General features: G+C 41.4%; 1 protein-coding gene across 3 annotated transcripts in view; it reads right to left on the reverse strand.

Moving 5' to 3' along the window:
• Nucleotides 1-2,243, reverse strand: part of LOC148040333 (uncharacterized) — a 101,572-nt gene extending 99,329 nt beyond the window's left edge. For 2 of the 3 annotated variants that reach the window (XM_087666516.1, XM_087666510.1), the window contains exon 1: nucleotides 2,157-2,243. The gene's annotated coding sequence lies outside the window, so the exon portion shown is untranslated. The remainder of the gene's footprint in view (nucleotides 1-2,156) is intronic. The other variant, XM_087666519.1, reaches the window with a different exon arrangement.
• Between the last annotated feature and the right edge of the window lie 22,706 nt (nucleotides 2,244-24,949).

Consider the following 24,949-nt stretch of genomic DNA (forward strand, 5'->3'; position numbering starts at 1 on the left):
TGATGTCAGAATCAAGGGGCACTTACCCAGATGATGCAGGACAGTGCAGGGATCAATATGAGCTGAAAACAGGTTTTAGAACAGGTCCGAACCAGTAATTACAGTGGGCTCAACAGTACAGGGAACAGTATGAGTTGTAAACAGGTCTCAGAACAGGTCTGAACCAGTATTTACAGCAGGCTGAAGTGGTCAATTCTGCACTCCAACCAGAAGTTTCAGACTTGGGCAGAGTTTCCCCTCCTGACCAACTTGATTTGGGTCAGTAATTGTACTGTTATGCTGTCAAATTTCACCCAGAATAGGTGAAAGACAGCCCATTGTACTTTCTCTCTTTCTAAAGATAAAGAAATACCGCAAGGGGCGCCTAACTTAGGGGCCAACAAGGTGTCTGTGTGGCAACAGGAGCATTCTAGCTTCCTGTATTTCTTCTTATTTCTGTGTCTTTAAGTTCAGGTAAAGTGGACGACTATAAATTGGGTGAAAGCATTTATGTATTTTGGTTGTACACTACCGCCCTTTCTAGTGAACAGGCTGGTTACAGGTAGCCTGATCAGAAGAGGTAAATTGGACCTGTAATCCGTAGGAAAAACAGCAATGGGAACCTAAATCCTATAATCTGATACCATGTCAAAAGTATATACATACAACACAAGATAGAAGAGAAAGGAAAGAGAGAATAGAAGAACACTGCAAAAGAAGAAACTCAAAATGCTTGAGAAATGGAATCCATATACCAAGACATGAAACAATAGAGAACCAATGTGAGTCACTAGTTATAGAGGCACTGGCACCAGCTTGTCTCTCCACAAGAACCTTTTAGATGATGAATGAATGAGGAGGAGAGACTGACAATAAATAGGCCAAATATCAGCCATAAATGTGGGTTGGTCGTCTAGCATTAAACTGGCATAAATTGCCATAAAACACATAAAGAAAAGGCTAAATAAAATGCCTAGAATATCATGGTTTCCAGCCTCCTGAATCACATGCACAAACTTAGCCATGAGCTAGCATATCTACTAACATTAGCAAGTTCCCAAAGATCCTAGGATTTTAGCAATCAATCCATAAAATTCAACCAACTAGTGAACTTTAACCCCTTGAAGTGAGTCTCATCACTAAAAGCATTCTTGGTCATAGCAACAGGAATGTGAGTGCCAAGCATAGTGTAAGGAGGAGGTGTGAAGTACACTTGGGAGTAGTCCCAAAGTACTCACCATGAATAGTAATACCTTGCACGAGTGGATCCACAAGGAGCATCAAGAATAAAATGAGTAATAGACACCAACAACAGAGCACTAGTAAAGGATGACCTAGGTTGACCATTGTGGCCTTGAGGTCTTTAGAGATAGAAGACTCTACCCCTTAGTTACTCGGTGTCATCCACAAGACTACATGAGGACTTAGGCTATCATTTCCCATCACCAAAGGACTTTCATGAGCTTCAATTGCAAAAAGAACAATTGAACACTAGTACCAGCTCCACTAAACCTGTAGACCACTATCAAATGACAACCTAGGGTGACTATTGATAAAGCCATAGAGATCTGAGATCTGTAGGACTAGGAGACTTGACCCCCCAGGTTGATTGATGCTGTCCACACTACCACATGAGGATTCCGACCATCAGTTCCCATCACTAGAGGACTTTAGCGAACAGAACTATAGCAGTAAGAGGGATACCCTAGATGTGTTGAGATCTCTCAATAATCCTATGTTGGACCTCTTAGGATAGTAGGAGAGCGATGAGATCCTTGATTGATAAAACCTCTTACTAGTTATTTTCATGTTTTGTTTACATGAACAGATGTGCTATGGATCAGTTATATTCATACTTTGGTCTCACAGGTCATTTTGGCATTCCATAGAGTCAGGCTGACACACATTCACACTCGCGCACGCGCGCACACACACACACACACACACACACACACACACACTCTCTCTCTCTCTCTCTCTCTCTCTCTCTCTCTCTCTCTCTCTCTCTCTCTCTCATTCATTCATTCGTGTTGGTCTCATAGGTAATGCTGGCATTTCAGGCACACCCCCTTCCCCCATACACACACCTACTCTCTCTCTCTCTCTCTCTCTCTCTCTCTCTCTCTCTCGATATATTCATGCAAACAATGCAACGAGGGAAGATGAATCGTCGTTACCTGTCATATGGTACTCGCCCGCCATCTCCTCGTCGTCCTTCTGTCGGATAACTGATATATCAACCTCGACATCGCCATAATAAAATCTGAGAATCGTAAAATAAGCATTTCAATAAGCTATAAACATAAGCAAGCCCCTTCTTCGACTAAAGTCCTTAAGGTTAATAAAGGATAATAAAGATTAGTCTTAACCACTTTGAATGGTGCGATTTGATGGCTTGTGAGGTATAGTGAACATGTTTTAGATTTTGGGCCACATCCTTTTGAGGCTTCTTTCTTGAATTTCTTTAAATTTTATTGATCGGTCAATGTAGCGATCTTATGTAATGTGTTGAGGTGTTATAATATCCCTTTCTCAGGTAATGATAGAGAAGTCTTCATAAGACTAAATTAAGTCAAACAAAGAAGTGAGGTATGTCCTTTGATGTTAAACACATTCCACTAGCAATCCTTCACCACTTGCATCTAAGTAGTGACCAAAACATCTACAATATTTCCCACCTCAACTTCCTCATCTTTAGCTTCCAAGGTCTCACCAGTAATCTATCCTACCATCAAAACATCATTCTAATTTTTGCCCTTGATAGAGTTGTTGAAATCCAATGTTGGAGCTTCATAGTACAAGGTTGAAGAGAACCCATGTGAGCCCAAAATTGATAGCAAAATTGAATAAATATACACCATTGTTTCTTGCATGCTTCATGCACAGGGAACACTAGTAGGAGAGGTAATATGATCCCACCTTAAGAATTGCCAACTTGAAGGGTCACTAGGAGACCATGGCATATCTCTAAAAAGCATTCCCACAAGCTAAAGAGAGACCAAGTAGAGACTATTATTTTTGTCATCACATACTTTCAATTCGGTTTTAAGAAAAAGCCTTACGAATCTTTGGTTAAACATGTCCCCCAATCCAATAGTGCAAATAAGATACATTGATGATTTTACTAGATGTATTATCTCTTAGGCCAAAACTGACAATCACGTCAACTTCACCAATCAACTACAACATCAAAATGATTGTTTTAACTAAATTAATATCAGAACCCTAAAATTACAAAAGACATATCATAAGATGTAAAGAGATCAGATATTAGCTAACTATCCATTTGAATGATACTAACAAACTCTTATCCTCAAGGGCTAAGCCATTAGGAAAAAGTAAACCTTCAATATCACCACTAGCAATCAAATGATATACATTTCTAAGAAAAGGGTAGGTAACAACAAGGAGAACACACACACACACACACACACACACACACACACACATTTATTTATTTTTATATATTTATATAATCTCCATTGTCCTTGCAACTCCAACAGAAGATATCTATGAAGACACAATCACATTAACTTCACCAATCAACTACACCTTCAAAACCCATTGTTTAACCAAATTAACCTTTAAACCCTAAAATTTCAAAAGACATATCATAAGCCATATAAAGGTTAGATATTAGTTGACTATCCATTTGCATGACATTGGCAAACATTTGTTGCCAAGGACTAAGCCATTAGGAAAATGTGAACCTTCAATATCACCACCAAGAATCATTTGATATATATTTCTAAGTAAAGGATATGTGACAACAACAAAGAGAAGTGTAAGATTATATCCTTGCCAAATTCACCTCTTCAACAAGAAGAGGACTACAAGATATCTACAAAGACACAATTTGGATCTAATGAATACATCCCCAATTCCTATAGGCTATGGTGACCCATGCTTTATTCCCTATAGGTATCAGTATTCATAAGTACCCAGAAAATTACATATTTAGTGTAACATAATGATCATTTATGTCATGCTTGCACCCTAAGATGATTTGTGACACATTAGCAACAATAAACATCACTTGTGCAATGCTCTATATATTTTCTTTATCCATGGCCTATTATACTAGCCAAGACTATGAGTCTTGTTCTTTTCTTATTCTCTGTCTCTCTCTTGGTGCATATAGAGCTCTCTGTGTGTATGTGTGTGTGTGCGCGCACACATCTCAACACAAAATAGAACACATATCTTGTTTGTGATGTAGATCTTGTTCATGAGAATCAAATTAGCATGTATATCTTGTTTGTGATGGTCAAATTAGCATGTAGATATCATTCAGAATAGTTAAATTACCACAAACTGGATTACATCCACACGACTTCGACAAAGTATGGCAAGCAAGCAAATTAAATCCTTGTATTCATGGATTAGTTTTGAATAAATTGAATATATAAATATAAAATGTGAAAAGTAAGAAAATGACATGGATTGATGCAAGGTGAACTAGTAGCAAATATGCCAATTGGTAAAATGGGTATGTGAGTTTGGTGAGGTATTGAGTTCAAGCCCAGGGGCAGATCAAGGCCAGGGGCAGATCAAGGCTAGCCTACTTGTATGGGGCATCATATGGTACCTTAATTATTGTTAGCCTTAGCACAAAAAGAAAGTGAAAAATGTGAAAAAGTGCAAGTTGGGACCTAAAAGAGATAACCTAGAAGGAAATCAGACACGATGGAAAAAGCAAAAAGGGAAACGACCGAAAGTGCAAGGGTAGCCTCAAAGATCAAGTCAAAGGCAAAAGTGCATTTTAAATGCAAGGCGCCCCTAAAACTGTTGTAAAGGAGAGCCAAGCTCCTTCTTATGCAAATTGTAAAAGGTAGGTGAGTATAGGTAAGGAGATAAGGAAAATAGAAGGAAATGGAAAAGAGGACCTTGCCACAATGGCCAGTCATGTAAAAAAGGGATAACCGCCCGAAAGGGATTTAGGGTTATGTATAAAAACCAAAAACACTACAACATATGGACCCAATAGCGACGTTTAAAGCGACAGAATTATTCATGAAAAAAATTGTCCCCCTGTTATTCGCTATTCGCGTCGTAATAGCGCTGCGATAAATTCATCGCTATTAGTGTCATTATTTGCGTCTCTATTAACGTCGCGACACAAATAGCGATGCTAATAGCGACAGTTGTTGAGCAAATTTTTGATGCAAATAGCGACAGTTACAAAGGGGGAAAAATTTAAGTGGTAGGGCATGCAGCCCTGCCACCCTTCTAGCTATATGCACCAAATATTCTTATATAATTCATTTGCTAATGTCACGTACACCTAATGTCTAAAAATTGTGCATCAAATTTTCAACCAAAAAAAAAATCCTCTGATTGCAAAAGCTATATATAATCAATTCAAAAAGGTATTATGCAAGGAGCTTTTTCATCACTTGCTTAGGCCCGAGAAGAAGAAGAGCAATGAACTCCCATATTCTTCATTCTTCCATGTACTTCACACATATATTGAATGACTATAAAGAACTAGGTCTAAGTGACCTGATGACTACTCACACTGACTAACTCTACCAGAGTTAAGTGTACCCGACTTATTAACTATAACTCACATGCTAGAGACAGTTGGACACTAGCTATCATGTCGGTGTACATGAGTTGAGCTTGAAGTCTCAACACTCTCCCTCAAGCTCAGACTAGCTGCTATACTCTAGGTAGCTCCCTGAAACGAACAAATTTCTCTTTACCACAAGTGATTTGGTAAAGATATCTGCTACCTAGTCTTTTGTCTTCACATGAAGTAGATCAATCTATCCTACAAGTAACATTTCCCTGATGAAATGGTAATAAACCTCTATGTGTTTGGATCTAGCATGATAGATGGGGTTGTTAGCCAGCATCACACTACTGAGATTGTCACAATGCAATGTGACTTTGATGTCCAACTTGATACCCAAATCATGTAGCAATTTCACAAGCCAAACTACTTCGCATGCTGCTAAGGCTACACCCCTATATTCTACCTCTGTGTACTAGATAAAGCAACAATGGGTTGCTTCTTACCACTCCAGCTGATCATATTGTTGCCCAAATTGAAAGCATAACCATTGGTTGACCTCCTGTCATAGACACAACCAGCCCAATCAGCATCTGTATAACCTATCATACTGTAATATCTCCGCACAATAAAAGTTAGTTGGTTGGTTCATAAGTTAGTTAGTCAATTAATAAGTTAGTAAGATTACTAACTAAAGACTAACTAAGGTAAAAACTAACTAACATTAATTATTGATAATTTTTATTTAATTTAAAGATATTTTATTTAGAAAAATCAAGAGTCGTAAATTCGATGTTTTTCTCGAATTGGCAAAGACCGTAGCTACCCTTCACGTAAATTACAACGTGAACGAGACTTATGAGTTATATTAATCATTAAGTTCATGTGTATAGTTTGGAAGGTCCAAAAAAACATTAGAATTTGGATAAAACTAGTATATTATAGATACTTTAGATATTATCCTAAAAGAAAAAGATATGGATATTTTTAGAACTGGATGTCATTTAAAAAGAAAAGACAAGTGATATTTTAGTTAATTTGAAGATTTTATAAAAAGAAAAATAAAGAAAAGTGACTGGCGAAATCGCGCGCGCAGCGATCGCAGTTTACAGGCAGTAGACAGCACTTCGAACAGAGAAAAGAAGAAGGAGTGAACTGAGAGCTTTCTAACCAAGTGTCTTGGAGTTTTACCCCCCTTTCGGAGCCAATGGAACCATCAGATTTATGATCTGAGCATCAGATCACTGATCTTTCCAAGATCCCCCTCCATAAAGAGCTCTACTCCTCAACCACAAGCCCTCTTCTCCAATTCACTATAAATATGAGGCATGGGAGAGGCATAAGAAGCATAAGGAGACCCCGAGAGGCTGCGAGAGAGAGGTAGAGAGAAGGATATCCCTCCAAGAGATTGTGAGGAAGAGCTTGAAAGAGAGCTTGAGAGAGAGAGAGAGAGAAGAGTCACCTCGAGAGGCTGCAAGGAAGAGAATTGGCTCAATTCCCTCTATCTCGATCCTTGACTTAACCATCTTCTCTTACGCTCTCCCATCTTGAATCTACTCCACCTTCTTAATCTCTTGAGTCTACCTGCGGACGATGGCCTCCAAGCAAAGAATGTCACGTGCGGATGACAATCCTGCAACCAGCAACAAGGCTTCGGGCAAAGGCATCACTGTCAATCCAACTACGGTTTCGGTCGTAAGTAATGTATTTTCAAATTGATAGATGCTTGCTTTGATTCTCATATGAGATACGTTAGGCCCCATACTATTGCATGAGAATAGGTCATGGGAAAGGATAAATTTCATCTCGCCTACTCAGAAGATGGAGTTTGTGAAGTGCATATATCAAGGGAAGATAATTGCACCTAGTTACATATGACTTATTTGCTAGTAGAGCAATTACAAGGAAGAATCAGTCAAGTGTTGTGAATGGCATAATCGTCAAAAGAACGACATTAAAAGATTGGGCATACAAGTGCTAGATTAAAGTATAGTCAAGGGTTATAACTAGCCTGATTGCTAAAAGAATATGACGTTAAGAATCATGAATAGAGAAGTACTAGTTTAAAGTTTAGATACTTTAAAAGTACTTAGCCTAAGAGCCTAGGAGTCTAATTACTTGAGATCATCTCGCACTTATCTTATCAAGTATTTATATGTTATGCCTATAACATGTTTGATATTTGAGGATAAATTTCTATTTGCCTCATGACTTGACTAAGAGCTAGTACAAGAAATTAATCATAAGGGTTAAAACTAAGATATCTTGAGATCCGTTGGATAAGGATGACTTTTACCAATCCAAATTCAGGGTTGGGTTATCAATCAAGGTAAGTGACCTATAGAACTTACATCATGAATAGTGTTTGAACCCTTAACATATGCCCTAGCCGAAGGAAGGAAGTGTTGAGAACATGATTGCATGGTATTGCTCTTAGATCCCAAGGGAGAGAGCAAATATACGATGGAAATGTTATATCGTCTATTCTTGCATTGTTTGAAAAGAATGCAATTGGTTTTGTTGATTGATCGAACAACATCCTAAATGTTTTCACATTCAATTGGTTGTTAGTTATTGTTTGGATGATTATTCCAAGTGCTTGTGATTTATGGTAAATGCATGGCAAGGGTCTGTGATGACAAGTCGCCATGGATTAAAGGAATGTTTTCTTGGAGAATAATATTAGGCTAATTGCCTTGTTTGTGCTTGATTCTTAAAGGATTTAATTAAGGAAGGATATATTGTACGGGTGGATCACCTCCATGGTCGCACCGCGTAGTAACCCGAGAGGGCACTGCTCGATTCATGGGCCGAAGGTCGAGTGGTGAAAAGGCCAACCATGGGAATGATGTTTCGCTCCTAGACAGCTTGTGGGTCAGTTGGAGCTCTGGACACCCCTTGCTAGGTCTAGAATGGAGTTGAAGACCTCCGTGGCCCCCAACATCTGGGCATGTTGGGAGATCCTATTCTAGATAAAGGATTGAGTTTTGGTGCCATGTGAATTGGACCAGTTACTTCTGCAGGGCAGAAGGGATACTTCTGTTGGACAGAAGGGAAACATAATTTCTCCTGTATGGGCGGGAGACAAAGATTAACTTGAAGATAAGTTAAGGAACTTGTTTGATCTTGTTTGTCAATAGATTGCTTTGCTTTGTTTTCGTGTCTGTGCTATAATTTACGCGAACGAACCTTGTTCCCTAAAAGGCTTAATTAATGAAGCTGATTTTAAGTGTCCCACATAAATGTGGTAGGACCTAATTAGAAAACTAAAGCTATTAAGGGAAGCGGGTGGGCGGAATCCCCGACGGGTCCGTCCTATGGCAGGGTGGTCCCAAAGAACTGGGAGGCTTCTCACAAGTTTTTATCGTCATTCGACCTTTAGATATTGATAGGTCAGAACCCGATTCATGCCGTTTTAGGGGACCGGAATGGGACTATGCCCTATGGGCAGAGAGGTTGAGCAACGTATCCCTCTCGTTTCCCATTCTCTTTGAACCAAGTGCGGCATAGATCTGCTTCGGGTTGGATATCTCTGCGTAAAGTAGGATGTCCAATACCCGACGCTAGAATGCTAACAGGAGACCTTGACAACTAGGAACCCAAATTTCAGGTCGATCCTAGTGGGTTCAGTCGTGAACGTTCCGTTGCGAGGCGGATTCGGGAAACCCTAGGCGACAAAACTCGAAACATTCCTTGGGAGTGCCGGGCAGTGACGCTTAGATTCGTTTCTCGATAGACCGCTAAAAGAGTGCCTGGAAAGCCGATGGGCGGGCACCTCACAGTTGGTATCAGAGCAAAAATTTGTAATGATACGTGATTGATTAATGAATGGTTTGTAGACATATCCTAAACAAAATAATCTAAGCAGTATGGCTTGATTGTTAGGCACCTTCTGCACCCACGAATGTTGACATGCAAGAGAAGAAATTCCTTCTCAAGCAAATTAAGGTACCCGAGTTTGATGGAGAAGGGATAGACATTGCAGCAGAGGCAGAGATATGGATTGAGTCGATGGATGACTATTTCTTTGCTTCGCGAACTGCCTCTACCAATCAAGCAATGATAGCCAAACTTAAGTTAGTTGGCCAGGCTCGATTATGGTGGAAGCAATGGTGCAAAGATCAAGGTGTTTTTGAAGCCGCTGTTACTTGGATTCAACTGAAAGATGCTGTACGTGGACGATACCTTTCGCCAACCTACCAGACTTTGAAGATGAATGAATTCTTCAGGCTAAAGCAACTAGAATTAACTTTGGAAGCTTACTACTCAAAGTTTGTAACCCTACTAAAATATGCACCACCTATGGATATTGCGCAGCAAGTATCCAAGTTTTGCCATGGCCTAAACACTCCTCTGAACCACCGTCTTGAAGCAATGCGTCCAACGGACTTGCAAGACGCATTACTCCGAGCGAATCCAATCGTCCAAGAATTTAAATCGGAAAATTTTAGTAAAGATGACTCCCGAGATCTGGGTAAGAGATGCCATACATGTGGAGAGATAGGACACATCCGTAGGAGATGTCCCTACCGTCAATGTTTCCATTGCAATGAGCTAGGACATGTCCAAGTAGACTGCCCTAACTTAAGTCCAAAATATACGGAGTCTCCAAGAAAACGAAGTTACACAAGTGCAGTCTTCGGATATATAGAAGAATCAGATGAAGACGAATACTTAGAACCTACTACACCACTTTAGGATTATTAGAAATCCTAGAAATTTTGTCGACATGAAATACAACTTGTATTGGAATAAACTTTACTCTTGTAACTACAGTTAACTTGAGTAATATGAGTTGTGTCTATTTTGAGCCTAGAACTTGCAAATGATTAGAGATACTCTGGCAAGGAATGATAGTCATAATATGCAATGAATTTCTCTTAAGTCATTTCTTCTCAACTAATACAGATTGGGTCTTACCAGAATGTCGAAGCTTGGAAGTATTCTTTAGTATTACAAGCAAAGCCAATCGTCCATGGAGCTCAGTCCCGAACTAAGGGCAGGACAATCTGGAAATGTAGTTTCCAAGATAAAGGACCACTCCAATCTGCTAAAAGAATCCTAGAACACTTTTGTCTAAAGAAGAAAATCTTACTAAGGACAACCAAAAATCTTGTGACCACAAGTGATAAAGCTCCGCGATGTTTCTATTGCAGGGAGTTAGGTCATTTCAAAAGGGAATGTCCAAAGCACCCTAAACACCGAAGCTCCGAGTACCACAACATTGGACATAACTATATCAATTGTCCCAACAGAGCTCAAAGAGAACTTAAGCTTACAAGAAATAAGCCGTACAAGCTCCAATGATCTAGAATATACCAAGTGCTTAGGAAAAACCTAGAAAGATATCCATGAGATGTAATTACAATAATTTTTCTATTGTAACCAAGACTCAAACATATCAAATACCATAGGTTGTTTTTTCCAAAAGACCGTATGTCTGTGAGAGATCAGAGTAGCGCAGCAGCAGCATGGTGTTCTATAACCCACATATTCCAAGATGATACCCCCTGTTTCTCTCGAGATGAGGACATCTCGATTTCTCTAAGGGGAGGAGGATGTAATATCTCCGCACAATAAAAGTTAGTTGGTTGGTTCATAAGTTAGTTAGTCAATTAATAAGTTAGTAAGATTACTAACTAAAGACTAACTAAGGTAAAAACTAACTAACATTAATTATTGATAATTTTTATTTAATTTAAAGATATTTTATTTAGAAAAATCAAGAGTCGTAAATTCGATGTTTTTCTCGAATTGGCAAAGACCGTAGCTACCCTTCACGTAAATTACAACGTGAACGAGACTTATGAGTTATATTAATCATTAAGTTCATGTGTATAGTTTGGAAGGTCCAAAAAAACATTAGAATTTGGATAAAACTAGTATATTATAGATACTTTAGATATTATCCTAAAAGAAAAAGATATGGAGATTTTTAGAACTGGATGTCATTTAAAAAGAAAAGACAAGTGATATTTTAGTTAATTTGAAGATTTTATAAAAAGAAAAATAAAGAAAAGTGACTGGCGAAATCGCGCGCGCAGCGATCGCAGTTTACAGGCAGTAGACAGCACTTCGAACAGAGAAAAGAAGAAGGAGTGAACTGAGAGCTTTCTAACCAAGTGTCTTGGAGTTTTACCCCCCTTTCGGAGCCAATGGAACCATCAGATTTATGATCTGAGCATCAGATCACTGATCTTTCCAAGATCCCCCTCCATAAAGAGCTCTACTCCTCAACCACAAGCCCTCTTCTCCAATTCACTATAAATATGAGGCATGGGAGAGGCATAAGAAGCATAAGGAGACCCCGAGAGGCTGCGAGAGAGAGGTAGAGAGAAGGATATCCCTCCAAGAGATTGTGAGGAAGAGCTTGAAAGAGAGCTTGAGAGAGAGAGAGAGAGAAGAGTCACCTCGAGAGGCTGCAAGGAAGAGAATTGGCTCAATTCCCTCTATCTCGATCCTTGACTTAACCATCTTCTCTTACGCTCTCCCATCTTGAATCTACTCCACCTTCTTAATCTCTTGAGTCTACCTGCGGACGATGGCCTCCAAGCAAAGAATGTCACGTGCGGATGACAATCCTGCAACCAGCAACAAGGCTTCGGGCAAAGGCATCACTGTCAATCCAACTACGGTTTCGGTCGTAAGTAATGTATTTTCAAATTGATAGATGCTTGCTTTGATTCTCATATGAGATACGTTAGGCCCCATACTATTGCATGAGAATAGGTCATGGGAAAGGATAAATTTCATCTCGCCTACTCAGAAGATGGAGTTTGTGAAGTGCATATATCAAGGGAAGATAATTGCACCTAGTTACATATGACTTATTTGCTAGTAGAGCAATTACAAGGAAGAATCAGTCAAGTGTTGTGAATGGCATAATCGTCAAAAGAACGACATTAAAAGATTGGGCATACAAGTGCTAGATTAAAGTATAGTCAAGGGTTATAACTAGCTTGATTGCTAAAAGAATATGACGTTAAGAATCATGAATAGAGAAGTACTAGTTTAAAGTTTAGATACTTTAAAAGTACTTAGCCTAAGAGCCTAGGAGTCTAATTACTTGAGATCATCTCGCACTTATCTTATCAAGTATTTATATGTTATGCCTATAACATGTTTGATATTTGAGGATAAATTTCTATTTGCCTCATGACTTGACTAAGAGCTAGTACAAGAAATTAATCATAAGGGTTAAAACTAAGATATCTTGAGATCCGTTGGATAAGGATGACTTTTACCAATCCAAATTCAGGGTTGGGTTATCAATCAAGGTAAGTGACCTATAGAACTTACATCATGAATAGTGTTTGAACCCTTAACATATGCCCTAGCCGAAGGAAGGAAGTGTTGAGAACATGATTGCATGGTATTGCTCTTAGATCCCAAGGGAGAGAGCAAATATACGATGGAAATGTTATATCGTCTATTCTTGCATTGTTTGAAAAGAATGCAATTGGTTTTGTTGATTGATCGAACAACATCCTAAATGTTTTCACATTCAATTGGTTGTTAGTTATTGTTTGGATGATTATTCCAAGTGCTTGTGATTTATGGTAAATGCATGGCAAGGGTCTGTGATGACAAGTCGCCATGGATTAAAGGAATGTTTTCTTGGAGAATAATATTAGGCTGATTGCCTTGTTTGTGCTTGATTCTTAAAGGATTTAATTAAGGAAGGATATATTGTACGGGTGGATCACCTCCATGGTCGCACCGCGTAGTAACCCGAGAGGGCACTGCTCGATTCATGGGCCGAAGGTCGAGTGGTGAAAAGGCCAACCATGGGAATGATGTTTCGCTCCTAGATAGCTTGTGGGTCAGTTGGAGCTCTGGACACCCCTTGCTAGGTCTAGAATGGAGTTGAAGACCTCCGTGGCCCCCAACATCTGGGCATGTTGGGAGATCCTATTCTAGATAAAGGATTGAGTTTTGGTGCCATGTGAATTGGACCAGTTACTTCTGCAGGGCAGAAGGGATACTTCTGTTGGACAGAAGGGAAACATAATTTCTCCTGTATGGGCGGGAGACAAAGATTAACTTGAAGATAAGTTAAGGAACTTGTTTGATCTTGTTTGTCAATAGATTGCTTTGCTCTGTTTTCGTGTCTGTGCTATAATTTACGCGAACGAACCTTGTTCCCTAAAAGGCTTAATTAATGAAGCTGATTTTAAGTGTCCCACATAAATGTGGTAGGACCTAATTAGAAAACTAAAGCTATTAAGGGAAGCGGGTGGGCGGAATCCCCGACGGGTCCGTCCTATGGCAGGGTGGTCCCAAAGAACTGGGAGGCTTCTCACAAGTTTTTATCGTCATTCGACCTTTAGATATTGATAGGTCAGAACCCGATTCATGCCGTTTTAGGGGACCGGAATGGGACTATGCCCTATGGGCAGAGAGGTTGAGCAACGTATCCCTCTCGTTTCCCATTCTCTTTGAACCAAGTGCGGCATAGATCTGCTTCGGGTTGGATATCTCTGCGTAAAGTAGGATGTCCAATACCCGACGCTAGAATGCTAACAGGAGACCTTGACAACTAGGAACCCAAATTTCAGGTCGATCCTAGTGGGTTCGGTCGTGAACGTTCCGTTGCGAGGCGGATTCGGGAAACCCTAGGCGACAAAACTCGGAACATTCCTTGGGAGTGCCGGGCAGTGACGCTTAGATTCGTTTCTCGATAGACCGCTAAAAGAGTGCCTGGAAAGCCGATGGGCGGGCACCTCACACATACATGTCCAAGATCAGTGTACTTAAACTTCGGTAAGCCAAGTACAACCTCTTTTTGCTACATATTTTTCAGCTTCTATACATTAACATGATCAATGCATCTACACCAAATTTCGACATCCCAAACTGCTCCATTATCATGGGCAAATATGGTTGACTTCAATTTCGGGATAGATGCATCCAAGGTAAACATTTTGCCATCTCTCTTGCCTTTGGCATCAATTTTTAGCCATTGCCATATTCTTCAATAAAACAACCATCCCTGTTGAATCTGACTTGTAGATTCTGTTCTGCCATCTATCCAACTGATAGTAGATTCTTGGTAATAAAAGGTACATGTAGTACATCATGTAGGCTCTTCTTTTGCCAATTAAGCATGAAAGAAGAGCCTCTCTCTCTCTCTCTCTCTCTCTCTCTATGTTTTCTCTACTTTTCTTTTACCTCTCCCTCTTTCTCTATATATATGCATGTGTATGTATGTATGTGTATATGTTCTCTCTCTCTATCCCTCTCTCTCTCTATTTTCTTTATTCTTCTCTCTCCCTATCTATCTCTCTTTCTCTCTCCTCCTCCCTATCTTTATTTCTCCCATTCCTTCCCCCTCCCTCCTCCCTCTTCTCTTTTTCCTTTCCTCTCTCTATTTTTCTCTCCATCTATTTCTCTCTTTGCATCTCTCTCTCTCTCTCTCCCTCTCTCTCTCTCTCTCTCTCTCTCTATTTCTTTATTTTTATCTCTCTCTCCCCCCTCTCTCTCTCTCTCTCTCTCTCTATTTCACTCCTTTCCCTCCCTCCCTCCCTCCCTCCCTCTCTTCATTTCTTTCTTTGTCACTCTCTCTCTCTCTCTCTCTCTCTCTCTCTCTCTGTGAAGCTCTTCATAAATAATAAGAAAGAGAGAAGAGAGAATGACTTACCTCAAAGCTTGAAGAAGAATCCTTTTGCGCTTCTCTCCTTATTTTTCTCCTCCTTCACGGGTTCCCTCCTTCTCCTTTGGGTACAATTGTCCCCTCTCTTTTCATGGATGGCGATGGAAATGGTGGTGGCAGCGGCCTCTCTCTCTCTCTCTCCCTCTCAATCTCCCTTGCGTTGATCTCTCTCCTTTCTTTTCTCTATACATCTCTTCATCAACAAAAAGAATGAGAGAAGGAAAGAAAAGAGAAAAACAAAGAGAGAAGAGAGAATGCACTTACCTCAAAACATGAAGAAGAATCCTTTTTGCACTTCTCTCCTTCTTCTTCTTCTCCTTCACAGGTTCCCACCTTCTCCTTTGTAGTTGTCCCCTCTCTTTTTGTGGTGGATAAGTAGTGGCAATGGCAGCGGCAACGGCCTCTCTCTCTCTCTCTCTCTCTCTCTCTCTCTCTCTCTCTCTCTCTCTCTCACTTCTCTCTATATATCTCTTCATTAACAAAAAGAAAGAGAGAAGTAAAGAAAAGAGAAAAACAAAGAGAGAAGAGATAATGCACTTACCTCAAAGATTGAAGAAGAATCCCTTCATACTTCCCTTCTTTTTCTTCTTCTTTGTGAGTTCCTTTTTTCTCCTTTACACTTGTCTCCTCCCTTTTCATAGATGGCGGCGATGGTGGCGGTCTCTCTCTCTCTCTCTCTCTCTCTCTCTCTCTCTCTCTCTCTCTCTCTCTCTCTCTCTCTCTCGTTTACAAACTTGTAAAATGCCACGCTCGGGTTTTGATACTTTTTTATGAAGCCCCTCTCTTTCCCCTTTTTTTATTTCTCTCTATCTCTCTCTTCCTTCCCCTCCTTTCTTCTCTCTATTTCTCTCCCTCCTTCCCTCCCCACTCTCACTCAATGCATCTTGTTGCAAACACAATCAAAGATAGAAAATAAAAAGCTTAAAAAACAAAGCTATTGAAAGCAATGTCACCCCACCTCTCTTTATCTCTCTCTCCCCTCTCTCCCTTTACTTTTCTTTCTTTTCCTTCTCTCTCATTCTCTCATTGTTTTCATATTTCTCTCTTCTTTTCACTCTCATTCCTCTCTTTACCTCACCCTTATTTTCTACCTTCTTCTCTCTCCCTCTCCCTCTCCCTCTCCGTCTCTCTTTTCCTTCTCTCCCCCTCTCTCTACTTCTACCTCTCCTCTCTTCCTTCCCTCTCCCACTCTCTATTTCTCTCCCCCTCTCTTTCTCTCTCTATTCCCTTTCTTTGTTTCCTCTCTCTTTGTTTCTCCTCCCCTCTCTCCCTCCCTTCACCTCTCATTTCTCTCTTCCTCTTTCTCTTTGTTTCCTTTCTCCCCTTTCTCTCCCTCTTTCTCTCTTCCTCTCACTTTCTTCTTCTCCTTCCCTCCCTCCCTCTCTTTTCATGTATCTCTTTGCAAAGAAATACAAAAATTGAAAAGAAGAGAACACAAAAATAAAATAAGAAGAGGCAATATACCTACCTCAAAGGCCTGAAGATGAAACCCTTTGTACCTCCTCTTTGCACCTTCCCTCCCTTCTCCCTTGCACACTTCTCTTTCTTCTTCTTGTATAGCGGCAGTGGCGGCGGTAGCGATGACGGTGGTGATGAGCTCTCTCTCTCTCTCTCTCTCTCTCTCTCTCTCTCTCTCTCTCTCTCTCTCTCTAAGCTTTAAGCTCTCTCGCTCTCTCTTTCATTCTTTCTCACAAATGTTTTCTCGACAGATATCATGCCTCGGGTTTTCGAAACTTTTTTCTCAAACCGACGTCACTCTGTGCATTGCTAAAAGTATCACTATATGCATTGCAAATTCTAATAGCAATGCATATAGCGATGCTTTTAGCGACACCGCTTTTTTGCGTCACAAATGACCGTCACTATTACCCCATTCCCTTGTAGTGAAAGTAAATAGAGAAGCTCATTCTTTGGTGTGTGGCAAAAGTGGACTCATCTTCCTCTCTTCTCCTTGCTTGCTTATATGTGCTTGAGGAAGGGAGTGTGTGAGGGTGAGGGATCTTAAAGATGAAGCTCTCCATCTTCACTTCTTCTTCTTCTTCTCTTGTCTTGCATGCGGCTATGGAGCTTGGAGCTTGGAGCTTGGAGGTGGAGGCTTGAGGATGTTTGAGCTTACATCTCGAATCATGGAGCTCTTGAAGAGCTTGGGGGAGGAGGCTACTCCATCGAGTATCAAGGTAAGCTCACTACACTCATAAGATCGAAGGTGCATCAGTTAGGTGAGAGATAGCCATAGGTGCTCGCTTGAAATGCTTGAAGAGATAAGTGGTCCCGTGGGTCTTGGCGGTAGAGAGGTGAGTTTGCTCTCTACATTTTCATTTCATTGCCTATACCAATGGATTCAACCTTGAGCACTTGTGTGCCTCAACTCGAGCATCGGAGTAAGGGTTCATCCTCGAACCTAAGCTTGAGATAGATAGGAGGTTTTGGGTTTTTAATCCTTGAAGCAAGTAAGTATTTTGTGTTTTTGATGATTAGGCAAGTAGAAAAAATCATTTCAATACTTTACTTTTGATTTTTGTTGCATTTTGAGTAGGTAGGATTGAGAAATCGAAGTGGAAAGCTTTAGGGTTGCTGTTGTAAAACGGGCCCAAACAGGGCACAAATCAAGAAAAAAAGGGAAAAAAAGAGTGCTTGAATGGATTTATGTCACTAAGAGAGTGATTGGAGAGGTCAAAGCCTTGTCCGAGGAAGGGTTTATAATGCAAGAGGCCAAGGAAGAGCTCATTTGCAATTGTAGCATTGTGTGAGAGAGAAAAATAGAGAGAGAGAGAGAGAGAGAAGGAGGGAGAGAGAGAGAGACCCATTGCTCGTGTTGGATCGATCGCTTCACCCAGGAGCTTTTTGCACATTGCAAGTATAGAAAACTCTTCCTCTCTATCCATAGCTTTGATCTAGAGGTGCGTGCTACATGTAGTGACCGAAATCATATGATTGGATTTGATTCGTTGTTGTATTTGTCAAAATTGCACTGCGTCTGAGTGACGACGATTTTGGGCCGACGAACCCTAGAATTGGCCCTCAGCCCTTGTGTGTTTGGCCATTCGGTTCAACACCATTCAAACATTCACCGCTCGGCCCAACCCCACTCGGACAAGCAGACATTTGGCCCCGACCAAATTAACCATTCGGACCAACTTGGCATTCGGCCCTTTTGACTCGGCCCTCGGACAACCACATTCAGACAGTCTGAATTGGACATTTGGCAAAGTTGCATTTGGCCCTTTCCCATTCTGCACTCGTCCATTTGAACGGTTTGAATCAAACATTTGGCCCCTGCAATTCGGACCTGTTGTTGGACCGAATTTGAATATTTTCAAATTTTTAACATGTAGACCCTAACTGACCCAGACCATTGCCGTGAGAACCCTTGAAGGCCATACATATGCTTAAAACATCTTTCTGGCACGAGAAACAGGAAAATTAGTAAAAGACAGACTTAGAAGTGACTCTAGCCGACCAACGAGTAGTCCAAGTCGCTAGTAGCACTAGATTGAGTCATAGATCTCCAGCTAGATCTCGATCGAGCTGACTGATGCAGCGCAGACCCTAGGACCAGTGAGAATGGCCAGAAACTTCGCACTAGTATTGTTTTCCAACACTTGAACTACACCTAAGAAAGGATGAAAGCCTAATTGCACACAATGCATGGAAGAGAGTGCACACTCACACATTGAGTAACTGTAAATTGAGGATTATTTGTAATTAACAAGGAACACACTCAAACATAACCCTAGAACGAACCCACCACTAGGAGAAAACCCTAAGGCATAGTTGGGTGATCGAAACCCCAAGCGTAGGACCAAGAGGAAGATGCAAAACAGAGAAGCCAAAGGTAGCAAGAATAGACACCATTGGAGGAGTGGATCTACCCAATTTAATCAATCTCATCGATAACTTGGTGGTGGAGAGAGAGACCGTTGACATGGTAGAGACAAGTATTGGGCAATGGGGAGGTCACGCCCATCCCGTTGCAAGTCATGACCCACGCACAAATAAAGTAGGCTGGCATATCATTGCCAGGGCCTAGCAACTTAGAGGCATCCTCAATTGGGAAAAAGAGTCATAGGCGAAGGAAAAAGAAACCAAACACAAAGGTCACACTAAAAACGGAGAGTGCCACAATGTTGCTTGCTAGAAAAAAGGTGACAGACGCAGAGACAGAAACGTTGGCTCCTAAGACGACTGAGAAGGGAAGTGCAAAAGTAGAGGAGTATCCCAACCCAAAGGGCCAACTCAAAGCCATCGAGATAGTGGAGTGGGTGAAAGAAACCCAAGAGCACTTAAAAGGCGCGGAGCCCATATTGGAAGATGAGATCGATGATCTCTCAAGCATAAGCATACCAATCTCACCACCACGACCAAAATTGAGAGACACGATCGCACCACAAGCAGTGCCACTTAAACAGAGCTGGAATGCTATGGGCCAACGAATCAATCAAGGCCATTGTTCTGGAAATGCAGAATTTGGAGAAAAGTAAGCGGCTAGCAACCTGCTCACTATACTAGTGACCACCCTTGTGATGCTAAGTCTAGGAGACCTGCTTAGTGTTGAGAATCAGCAATCACACTCAAACAGCCTCTTTGTATGGAGTCTCAGGGTCAAGGACATGCAGGCTAACTTATCCCATATGCACAATGGTGCTTACTGCAGTTTCCTACTTTCCTATAAAGCATTGTACTTGCTTCCTTTCTTAATGCAATGATAGTACTCTTTTCTTTTCAGTGAAGTGTCAATGTCATTGTCCACATACACAAGATTGTGTTTATGAGTCCAAGTCTCAATCTTGGAACCTAATTCACTTGTGTAACAAACAATGTCCTTTCCATCATGAGTCTACACTTATTTCTTCATCCTCCATAGCTTCCGGTTATTGCCATGCTCTAGATCCCGCATTTCTCACATGGTATCAGAGCACAGTTGGGCATGGCATTGCTTGTCTAGCCTCTCTTGATTCCTTTCAACCACAGTCTAGCTCAATGTCAGCTCATGACTTCATCTCCCAACTCTACTCTCACTGAAGCTTCCATGGCAGCCATAGCCAGCAGCACCCTGTCAGATTGAGCTGCTTACATCTCACTCCACAGGTCAAATCTCTTGGAGCTTCCTTCTGGAAAAGTATTCCCCAACTCACAAAGCTTCCCTCTATCACATCAATCCAGGACATTGGACCATCTGGAGCTCAGCATTGTGAAAATCCCCAATCTCTGCTCTGTGTCTGCCATAGCCAGACATGACCTACCTCACTTGGAGCTTCCATAACTCTTCAACCAGGCCATTTCAGCCCACGATTTCTTCTAGGGAGTTGTTCCTCTGCTCAAGGCGCTTCATCCTGGCACAACAAATAACCACATTGGCAAGCTACAACTCTGGCATTGCACAAATTCGACGTCGCTGCCCCAGACTGCGCCGATTCTGTTCGCGCCCCCTGCGTGCTGCATACTGTCCACGATTTTGACGATTATGATAGGGCTTTTGTAGCCCATGAAATCATCTTCCTAGGCATATAAAAATTTTTGAAAATGATCCACTGTAGCTCCTGCAATCAGCAAAAAACCAGGCCCCTGTCTCAGAAACCCTAATTCCACCATAGCCAAAGCTTCAAAATCTTGACATTTTTCACTGTTTCTCTCACTGAAGTTATCAACAGTGATTTTAATCACTGAGCAATACTCTCTGAAGTTCATTAAAGTACTGTCACTCAGATCTGAAGGCATCAGCATCAAATCAAGAAGGGGAAGATCACTTGGATTTTAAAAGAGTAAAAGACTTTTGCAGATTTGGTATTCATTGACACTCAGTTAGTGTTTTTTAGCACTTGTGTCTCTCAATCAATTCTTCTGTTGCTCAAATCTAATAAGTCTGAAGTTGATTTGCTACTGTTCCCGTAAATCTAACATGGGAAAAGACTCTCCAAATGCTCGATTCAAAGGAGTCAGGTTTCACACTTGGCAAACCCGCATCAAGCTCATCCTGATGAAGAAGGGTCTCTGGGCCATCACAAATGGCAAAGAGAAGAAACCTCGGGACGCGGACCTTGCAACTACTTGGCAAAAGAATGATGACAGAGCTCAGGCCATTATCAAACTGGAGCTAGACGACAGTTATATCCACCATGTGGATAACTGTGAGACCTCACAGGATACATGGAAAAGACTTGACACCCTGTTCGGTGCACAATCTAAATCATCAAAGTATGGTCTCCTAATTGAATTCTTCAGGCTTGAAATGAAGTCCAGCACATCACTTGCCACACATCTTAATTACATGGAAGGACTCCTAACCCAACTTGCAGGAATCAACATTAAAATGGATGAAGATGTTTGCATCGGTGTTCTACTTAAGAGCTTGCCTCCTGAATATAATAACGTATCAACAACTTTAATCAACATGCCAAATCCTGAACTTGTTGATATCCAGGCATCATTGTTAGAAGAAGAAAAGAAGCTAAAAACTAAAGAAGAACCAAGTACCTCTAGAGATGAGCATGCATTATATGTTGGCAACAGGTACAAAGGCAAGAAAGATCAGCTCTTTTGTGACTTCTGCAAAAGGACCGGACACACCGAGAAGTTCTGCCACGCAAGAAAGAGATCCCAAAAGGCCTATCTAGTTGCAGTCAAAGAAGAAGAAGAAAATGGAGCAAAGGAAGAAGAAGATGAAGATGAAGATCACCAGGATCGGAAGGACAAGACTCATCAGTCCTTGTACTCTCATAATTCTGATAGACTGTTTTAATAGCCTTGTATTTTCCTTGCCCTAATGCTTCCTGCCATAAGCTTTGTAAAACTCCTTATGTAACTTGGCATTTCAGTCCCTGTACACTTTGTGAGGCCCCTGTTACAGCCTCTGGATGTCCACCATGTTTATGGTACCCACACTTAGCTTTTTCTGCGACAGCCTCTGGTGTTTTGCCATGTCTGTGGTATGCCCACACTTTGCAGGTGGTTCTCATTATAGCCTCTACACACTTTGTGCCTTTCCTAGTTGTGATTGAGGAGGGGTGTTGAGAATCAGCAATCACACTCAAACAGCCTCTTTGTATGGAGTCTCAGGGTCAAGGACATGCAGGCTAACTTATCCCATATGCACAATGGTGCTTACTGCAGTTTCCTACTTTCCTATAAAGCATTGTACTTGCTTCCTTTCTTAATGCAATGATAGTACTCTTTTCTTTTCAGTGAAGTGTCAATGTCATTGTCCACATACACAAGATTGTGTTTATGAGTCCAAGTCTCAATCTTGGAACCTAATTCACTTGTGTAACAAACAATGTCCTTTCCATCATGAGTCTACACTTATTTCTTCATCCTCCATAGCTTCCGGTTATTGCCATGCTCTAGATCCCGCATTTCTCACACTTAGGTAGCATCTGATACTGTGGCAAGAGTTGAAACAGTGGGTTGAATGTTCAATGGAGCAAGCTGCCATTGACTTGCACAAAGATGATGCAAAGACACACACACCAAGTCTGATGCTGCAATCAATGCCCAAATCCTTGCATGCCAATGCTTTTTGGAAAGGCACGAAAACGCATGTTATCTTACCGATCTTAGCTCTCAGAGATACCACAAGAAAGGGAATTGTAGACACGGGGGCAGGAGTTAGTGTGCTTAGCCATGCAGTACTCCAAGCTAGGGGTAACCCGCCTGTTGAGAATGCTAGGTTTAATGTCATGCTAGCTAATGAAATGAAGGTAAGGCCATTTGGAGTACTAAAGAACTAGCCCTTGAGGATTGCAGGAGTCCTTGACTTTATAGTCATGAAGGGGGTGGACTATGACGTCTTGCTAGGCCACCCTGGATGCGCAATGCATGAGTCGTAGAGGAGTGGGGTAATGGTCTAATCTTCTTAGGCAACAGAATAGAAGCAGTGAGGGTAGAAATGGACATTTAAAAGAAAACACAAGTAGACCTAGATGCCATCTCAGCCAGGCTAAAAGGTGATGCCTAGATAAAAAAATCTTATAGGCCGTTGACTAAGTATATCCCTTGTCCAGAAGATGAGTGATATTGGATGCACGTACTAGCCACTATCAATTTGCCATTCTTGAACGGTGAGGAGTACGAGTAGGCTACTAAAGTAGTCGATAGGCCTAGAGATGAACCTTCAGTGCTAGTCCGCATGATGGCTAAAAGCTCAACCCTGTCAAATTCCACATCCCCAGCAACAAGCGAGAACTCATTGAGATCCTAGAGCATCTGACAAACAAGATAGCAAGCAACCTAGCTGTTGCTAACCTTAAACCTCTCCAAGATCTCTTGGACGAACCTAAGTGGCGATGGACCAAAGTGCACGACTTAAACTTGATGTACAATTGGGCCTTAGTCACCGACGAAAAGGAGGAGCCATATCAAGACTTAGGAGATGACAAGTAGTTGGATAAAGATATTGCTAATGATGAATACGAGGACTGTTGTTCCTTTAGTGACCAAAGTGAAGGAGAGATGGATACCATAGAATACGACACTGAGGGATGAGTGATAAAATAGATACAGGCAGACTCCAAACCAAGCAAGAGGAACATTTTTAGGATTGAGAAAGGAGTCATGCGCATGGATTGTGACTGCACATGGTTGGAGCACATGGGAGCGATAGATTACGAGCAAGCAAGCCTAGTCCAATCAAGTGCCGCACCATTATTCAGGATGGATTCACCCTCTGAGCTGTGACCTCCAGAGAGACTTGCTCTTCTAGTGAAGACAAAGAGTTTGATTCTGAGTTGGAAGTAAGCTCAGATAGTGATCCTGAAGTACCTCAACCTCTTAAGACTAGATGCACCAAAGGGGACCTACCCGTTCACCTAAGGTGCCGAAGACTAAAGGAGGAAAGGAGGTAGAAGCCCAAGGAACCACATGCTGATGAGAGCAAAGAAAGTCACAAGACCTACCAAAGCGATTCACAAAATTCAAAAAAGGTGATAGGGTAGTGATCTTGTTGGTAGCCAAACGCTAGGGGCAAGTCAACGAACCAATAGAAGGGCCTGCCAAGGTTAAGGAGGTCAATTTGGCCAAGGAAGAGGAGACACCTCGACCTATCTTTATGGCTGATGACTTGACTGAGAAAGAGGAAGCAAGTCTCATTGCTCTCTTGCGAGAGTATATAGATGTGTTTGCTTGGTCTCTCGATGAGTTAAAAGGGGTAGATTAGAGTGTGGTGACTCACAACATACCCATGACCCCTAATGCAACGTTGGTCAAGCTCGACCGTATCCAATGAATCCCAAGTATGCTCATGCAATGGAAGAAGAGATTGATAAGCTATTGAGAGTAGGATTCATTTACCAGATTGAATACACAGACTGGGTCTCACCCATAGTGATGATGTTGAAGAAGAACGGAAAGATCAGAGTGTGCATCAACTACAAGAAGGTAAATGCTGCTACGAAGAGAGACAATTATCCATTGCCATACACTGAGCACATGCTCGAGAGAGTGGCTAGTAAAGAAGCCTATAGTTTCTTGGACGGCTTCTCAAGATACAATTAGGTGCAAGTGCATCCTTATGATAGGCATAAGACTGCATTCGCCATTGAGTGGGATGTCTTTGCCTACATAGTCATGCCCTTTGGGTTGACTAATGCACCAGCTACCTTCTAGAGGCTCACGTGTGCCATCTTCAAAGATATGCTTAGGAAGGAGTTAAAGGTTTTTGTAGATGATTTGTGTGCTAACTCTAAGAAAGAACACTTAGATAAGCTCTGAGCTATCTTTGAACGATGTCGGGTATATCGCCTCTTGCTAAACCCCTTGAAGTGCCAGTTCTTCAGGGTAAAGCATGGATGTATCCTAGGGCATGTGGT

This window comes from Lygodium microphyllum, chromosome 2 (assembly GCF_053477565.2).
Source record: "Lygodium microphyllum isolate KBCC chromosome 2, Lygodium_microphyllum_v1.1.10, whole genome shotgun sequence".
NCBI classification, from domain to species: Eukaryota; Viridiplantae; Streptophyta; class Polypodiopsida; order Schizaeales; family Lygodiaceae; genus Lygodium; species Lygodium microphyllum.